Source organism: Branchiostoma belcheri, unplaced genomic scaffold (genome assembly GCF_001625305.1).
Source record: "Branchiostoma belcheri isolate BF01 breed outbred unplaced genomic scaffold, Haploidv18h27 scaffold437, whole genome shotgun sequence".
Classification (NCBI taxonomy): Eukaryota; Metazoa; Chordata; class Leptocardii; order Amphioxiformes; family Branchiostomatidae; genus Branchiostoma; species Branchiostoma belcheri.
The window spans coordinates 1-7,123 of record NW_017804062.1 but is presented as its reverse complement, the minus strand read 5'-3'; the positions used below and the strand labels follow the sequence as shown (position 1 = coordinate 7,123).

Genomic DNA, 7,123 nt, shown 5'->3' with positions numbered 1-7,123 from the left:
GATATAGCCTCCTTAGAAAAACACTCATATCTTTCACATGAGGTGGAATATAATTATCAACTTGGCGTATTTTGTTGGGCATGAATAAAACTGTGGTCATTATCCCTTCAAAAGAGATAAAAAAATCTGGTAAACGGTTAGGTATTTCAGAAACTGGTAAGCTATCAACTGACACCCCACTGGGATGTAGGTCAAACCACTGGCAGTGGGCAATACCATATGTACGGTGTGGCCTGGTGTGGCCAGAGGTTGAATAGAAGATCATTCACAGTTTTCTAAGCTTATAAGGAGCAAAGATGTTGTATTTTTTGTTGCGGAGTATAATTTTGGAATACTAAAGGGTTAAGTCAATGTACTATGTAAAGAAAAGAATGAAAAATATACTTTTTGTATTGTCAAAAAACTACATAGAGTGGCTTTAACGTAATTCGTAATATTGGCGGCGAAAATTTTGCATAATCCGTAATCACTATCCCCCATGCAGGCCCTCTTCACTATACTTCTTGTGTCTTGTTTTTGTTTTTGGCCCGCGGGCGCCCGCGCTAATTAATGTCCTTATTACAATGTATTACAGCACCCACATATCCCTACGTGCACAAACAATGGTCTATAGGAGGAACTCTGACTATCCACTTCTTACCTGATGATATTTCCTGCTATTTGACGCACAATATACTGCCAGTCACTGGCGAGAACCTGACGCTGGCAGCAGAAGTCGTCTGCAGACAACCGAACGTAAAAATGATCACGTGAGGCCTATGACCAATCAGCGTCAGCGGAAGAAATTCGCGGGAGATTCGAAAAGCGTTCTATGATTGGTCTGCGTCAGGTTGATGCTTTTATGCCCATATTTGGGCATGCCTCTGAATTCCTTTCTTATTACGTCACGCGCGTACGCCCTCACAGTACTTTCCTATGGGGACCACTAAAAAGCAAATAAAACGATTGTAAAAGCTTGTATCAAAAAAATTTAAAAAACGCCTAAGGGTATTTACCCACTCTACCTCTATACGAAATTTCAGGTAATTTCGCCCAAAAATGAAGGAGTTGAATCAATTTAAAGAAGTGGCAGGAGAAGAAGAAGGAGAAGGAGAAGGAGAAGAAACATCAGAAAAAGCAGTATTTCACTCCATACTGAAGTATGGAGTGAAATAATAAACTTATAGATAAAATCCTGCTTAGGATTTGAATCATAATGAAAGAAAAAAATTAAAAGGGTTTACTATTTCCTTGTAGCATGTTTTTTTACCTTGACAATCTTCTTTGTAAGGCCTGTACGCTGCACTACTTCCTCCAGCAGCTCCTTCCCCAGGGTACTCTTTGTGGTCTGCATCCCCCTCTCTCAGTACTCCTCCAGTGTGGGCTTGTAGGGTGTCAGGTCCATTCTGGCACTGGGGGGGGGGGGGGAGAAATATGTACTTATTTAGAATAACAATATCTGTCGCACATGATTAGTTTATATGTAAGCAGTGTACATACTAATATGTGTCTATTAGTAACTGTAAGTGCAGCGCCACGGCCTTCCTGTTTTACTGATTGTTTCCGTGGCCCTGCTTCAGCCGGCAGATAGAGAAGGAAGTTATAACTCAGACAATATCAGACTGGCCTACCTTGTGGATGCTGTTTTAATCAGTAGGGTTAGTGGTGATACAAACGAAGCCGCCTCATCAAGATTCTGCTACACTGTCCTGAATAATTGTTCCCTCTGAAAGTCCTGAATGTGCGATGATCTTGAATGTGTCCTTGATTGTATCCCGTGTGCTTTCGTTCCCTAATCCAACTGCTCCCACATATCCACTGGTACCGATGTTGAGGTCCGAGATGTAGGTCAAAGATGTTTTCTTGTCGGAATGTCCGTATGTCCGAAATTGTCCGAAATTGTCAGGTAAAAAACTGGTTTGTCCTCTATCCGCTGACTGCCTTCAGTCCTCTTGAGTGTTCCTTATACACTGCCTCTTCTCGTGCCCTGCGCACTGTGTTTCTGCTTGTGCCTTGTGCACTCACAGCCTCTATCCTTCCTCTCTCTGCTTGTGCCTTGTGCACTCGCAGCCTTTTCCACTCTGTCTCTCTGCCCCAGCCGGACGGGGCTCCCCTCTCTGGAGTTCAGGGGGGTAGGGATTTTGGCGGGAATCTAATCTATCACATATGTACTAGGCTAGAGGCGGCAAATTCGAAATTGGAAGTTGGCATTTACAGTAACTACTTAGTAATATGGGCCTACTCTAAGTTTTCTTGAAAGTAGTTAAAAGTGTATGTAAATGATATAGTTAATGATAGACTGCCAAATTTATGTAAAAGGTCTCCAAAAAGAATAGTGATGTATTGTCACTAATGGTAGCTTCATAAATAAACAAACTCACTATGGATTCTGGCAAAAGAATATCTGGTCACTAACGTTACCAGTTACCAAATGTGATAATTTGAGTCTTCATGACTAAGCAGTGTAATGCTGAATTATGTTGATAATCTGATAATAACAAAATAAGATTCTTAGCAGATGATTTTGGGATATACCATATCCACTGGAAAAGATCTATTATACATGCTAATTTTTTGGTGTGTTACAGTGTTATGTTTACTCCAAATTCTTGCCTGCGAACAGATAGACAAACAATGAAGTGTGTAAAAATATACGGTTATGTTATATCATGTGAGTATTCTACTGTAGTACAAGACACTGGTTGTTTAAAAGTCAGAACGTTTTGGGTTGGATTTCTTTTTTTGAAACACCATTTTCTAACACTTGTGGGTTCTGTGACATTTTCTTTTATTGATTTTAAGAAAATATGGCTTTTCAATATCCTCTTCCCTGTTCTTGAAGGGAGAGTTTGAGGTAAAATGCTCAGTACTAGTCACATGTCACATTTTCTCTTTCAACACCTTTCAATGGGTAATTAATAAGCACAAAATATGTATAAAATTCTATTTTCATAATAGTGAAAAATAACAATACTGTCCATGGTCATAAGTCATACAAGCACAAGTCGCCATGGTAGGTGGTGTGACAAGTTACCAGTTCCCAAAACAAACATAATTAACATAAGAAAGTGAATGCCTCTGACTAGTAGTATGAAAGGTGTTAAAGAGCAAGCTCGCAGAAAAGGAACACGCGCTATACAGTTTCAAACTTGAATAAATCAAAACAAATGGGTTTTGGAATCCGAACGTTGTGCGCTATATTGACCCTACAGTGTCGACTATAAAATTAGTTACAGGCAGGCTGCGGGAGGCGGCTGCAAAGAGACTGGAAAGTGGCCAAATAGACAGTTGCCAGGACCATGAGAAGGTTTTACCGCCACCGTGTGGGTCGCGTACCCTCTCTGGCGGGCTACCCCCGCCCCGGTATACCAATATCCCTCTAAGGCAAACTTTAAACAATGCAGGGCCCCTAAAACCTTTTCATATACATCCACGGCATAATGTTCAAATTAGTCAGAAAATGATACGGGGAAATGCGCTACAAAAGTGAATAGTAGTCAGAACATGATAACAACAAGATGCGTAACTTGCACGTACCGCTTGGCTTTCGATCCCTGATGAGGTTCTGCTGCTTCGGTGATCTCTTCTTCTTCCAAAACTCTGTTACCCACTGGAGTCTCAAGTGTAGACATGATCACACGTGAAAGTTATCCAGAACTTTGGGGAAACGATTTCAAAGCAGAAGGCACAAAAAGGGAAGAGTCTCTACCAGTCTGTAACGCCACGCTTTGTAACAGTGTGATTCAGGTAACAATTCACACTTCTCCTGACTTGACAGCATAATGGACAGGGGACGATGCACAATAGTTTATAATTGCGACAGTAGAAAAGAAATGAATATGGTGCAGCGTTTTTCATTGGGTTGATCAATATCTGGGGCTGATATAATTTCAAATCTGTCTATCTAGTAAGGGTGTAAATCACACCAGCTAAAATTTTCTGTTTCATTCCTATATAATGATAACCTCTCACCTCCCATTGTCTTACAATGATCGGTCCCCTATCGGACGGGGTGAGGGGTCACGGTGCACCTTGTAACATTGAACGCCAGAAATTGACATTTGACAACGATGGAAATGATTATGATAAACATACAATAAATGTCTTGCATTCGTTCAAGACAGGAAATAAGCGGCAGTTTATCTCACAAACTCGACACTGTATACTGCAGAATTGAGATACCTACCCAAAAAAGATGACAAATTGACGGTTTGTATTTTCAAAACGGATGTTGGAAAACCAGATCTTTTCACAGCACAGATAGACTAGTATGTAAGCATAGTTTTCCGAAAGTTTCGTTCCAAAATATCGAGGAGTTCTCTTGTTATTGACAAAACCGCTCTTCCGACGTGCGCGGTAGAAACCGTGCCAGAATGATGCATGCCGAACAGTATGGTCGGCATACGTCTGCGCCTCGGATTGAGTAAGAGTTCGTATCTCAACTAAAACTCGACGTATGTCGTTCATATTTTGCTGAAATGTTCATATATGTAACCACATTCCGTACACCGACTTCTACGACAAAAGAATAATTTACCGAGGAGTTACACTCACTTTTAATTTTGACGATAAAATCATAGTTTTCCTACTACTTAGAAGTACAAGACAACATTTCTTGAAGAAGGAATGAGTAAAAAGTATCCAGAAAGAGAGTGTTGACACCACTTGAATGTTACTGATAGACTTGTGTCGAAAACTGTAACCATTTCATGAAATAAAACACTGGGCAAAATGGCCACGGATCCCGGCAGATACCGTCGCATCCGTCAAATCGATCCGTCACGGATGCGGAAGATTCCGAACAAATGCGAACAAATGCCAAATCCGTGAAGGATACGACAAAATACCCAACGGATGTGATACCGTATCCGCTCGGATAGCAGATACACTATGGATACGATGTTTTATATGCTCGAATCCCTAACTGTAAACGAATACGGATATATCATTTGCACGAATCCTTAAATAAAAACATTTGCAAGGATCGAGAGGAATAAACTTTTTCATTCACTCATTAAATTTTCTTACTTACATAGACAGGTTTGACAGTGCCCACTCTATCAAAAAAGTACATTGGTGGTTATACGGATCCTATCAAATCCGCGTTCCGTATCTTCTACGAATCCGCTAGCCAAATGAACGACCAGGGATTCTATAAATCCGCTATCCGTATCTTCTACGGATCCGCTAGCCCAACCACGACCAGGATCCTATCAATCCGCTATCCGTATTTTACGGATCCGCTAGCCCAACCCACGACCAGGGATCCTATCAATCTGCTATCCGTATTTTACGGATCCGCTAGCCCAACCACGACCAGGGATCCTATCAAATCCGCTTTCCGTATTTTTACGGATCCGCGACCAGGGATCCTATCAAATCCGCTATCCGTAGGTAAATTATGCCATAACATCACCAATTCACACACAACTTTTGATCAGGTATGTATCTCATTATTTGGAACGACTCAATTTTGTCAAGTGAGGCAAAAAAATCCTTCTGTACAAGAGTGGACCAGCAGATACGTTGTCGCATCTTGGGTATTTTTATGTATCCTTTAATGATCTGGGATTTGTTTGCATTTGTTCGGAATCTTCCTGTATCCATGACTGTGTGCAGTTGACCAAAAATGCTTTTCTTGTGTCATTTATGCAAATTATGCTATAACATCACCAATTCGCACACATGACATCGGGGGACATTGCGGCACCTGATGAAAGTCACTTCGAGCGAAGCGCTTGTCGTTTTGCGAATTCCAATTTTTCAGCCAAAAATGCTTTTCTGGTGTCATTTATGCAAATTATGCCGTAACATCACCAATTCGCACACATGACATCGGGGGACATTGCAGCACCTGATAAAAGTCGCTTCGAGCGAAATGCTTGTCGTTTTGCGAATTCCAATTTTTCAGCCAAAAATGCTTTTCTTGTGTCATTTATGCAAATTATGCCGTAACATCACCAATTCGCACACATGACATCGNCTCAATCCTACATCGTTTTTGGAATACTGTACTTTCTGACTCCAGTTTCTCATATGCCCCAAAAAAGATGACAAATCGACGGCTTGTATTTTCAAAACGGACGTAGGAAAACCAGATCTTTTCACAGCACAGATAGACTAGTATATAAGCATAGTTTTCCGAAAGTTTCGTTCCAAAATATCGTGGAGTTCTCTTGTTATTGACAAAACCGCTCTTCCGACGTGCGCGGTAGAAACCGTGCCAGAATGATGCATGCCGAACAGTATGGTCGGCATACGTCTGCGCCTCGGATTGAGTAAGAGTTCGTATCTCAACTAAAACTCGACGTATGTCGTTCATATTTTGCTGAAATGTTCATATATGTAACCATATTCCGTACACCGACTTCTACGACAAAAGAATAATTTACCGAGGAGTTACACTCACTTTTAATTTTGACGATAAAATCATAGTTTTCCTACTACTTAGAAGTACAAGACAACATTTCATATTTTTACTTAAGTACAGCATTTTTGGAATAAAGAATGAGTAAAAGTAGACAAAAAGAGAATGATGACAGCACTGGAGGGTGTGTAGAATGTTGACAATAAGCCTGACCATGTCGAAGTTATGCCCATGCAAAATACTGCTTCCTATACGCTTGAAGGGAGTACGGTTCGAATCGATCCTAAATCATCTACGCGGAAAGGTATGAAATGTATGGCTCATGGCACACACACGGTGCCACACGCGTCTGGTGAGAAGTATATGCAAGTCAGCCTGGGTACCATCCGGAGTTTCGCTCCGCCACGGTCGAAAAAATGAAAAAAAATCAAGCGAAAATCCAGATGGTACCCAGGCTATATGCAAGTCTCAACGTCCCAAACATTGCCTCACTGCGTTTCTACAAGGCCTTCATACAATGTCCACGGTTTAGCGCTCGAATTCTACCTGCAGTATATATTCTGTTAGTGTTTCCAGCCAGTGCAGACCTGTAGACGTCAGAAATATCTGCACAGCTACAATTCTACATGCACTATAACCAGCATATACAGGTGGCACTGCAAGCCAGTGCAGGTAGACATCAGAAATACCTGCATAGCTCTTGTTATTCCTGCACTAACCTGTATATACCCAGCCCTGTACCATATCACTACTGTCACTATTACTTTATTTTTATTG

General features: G+C 41.1%; 1 protein-coding gene across 1 annotated transcript in view; it reads right to left on the bottom strand.

The window, feature by feature from the left end:
- The window catches only part of LOC109478396, an 8,798-nt gene extending 8,061 nt beyond the window's left edge, over positions 1-737 (bottom strand). Inside the window, exon 1 of the mRNA XM_019779925.1 lies at positions 641-737. The gene's annotated coding sequence lies outside the window, so the exon portion shown is untranslated. The remainder of the gene's footprint in view (positions 1-640) is intronic.
- Between the last annotated feature and the right edge of the window lie 6,386 nt (positions 738-7,123).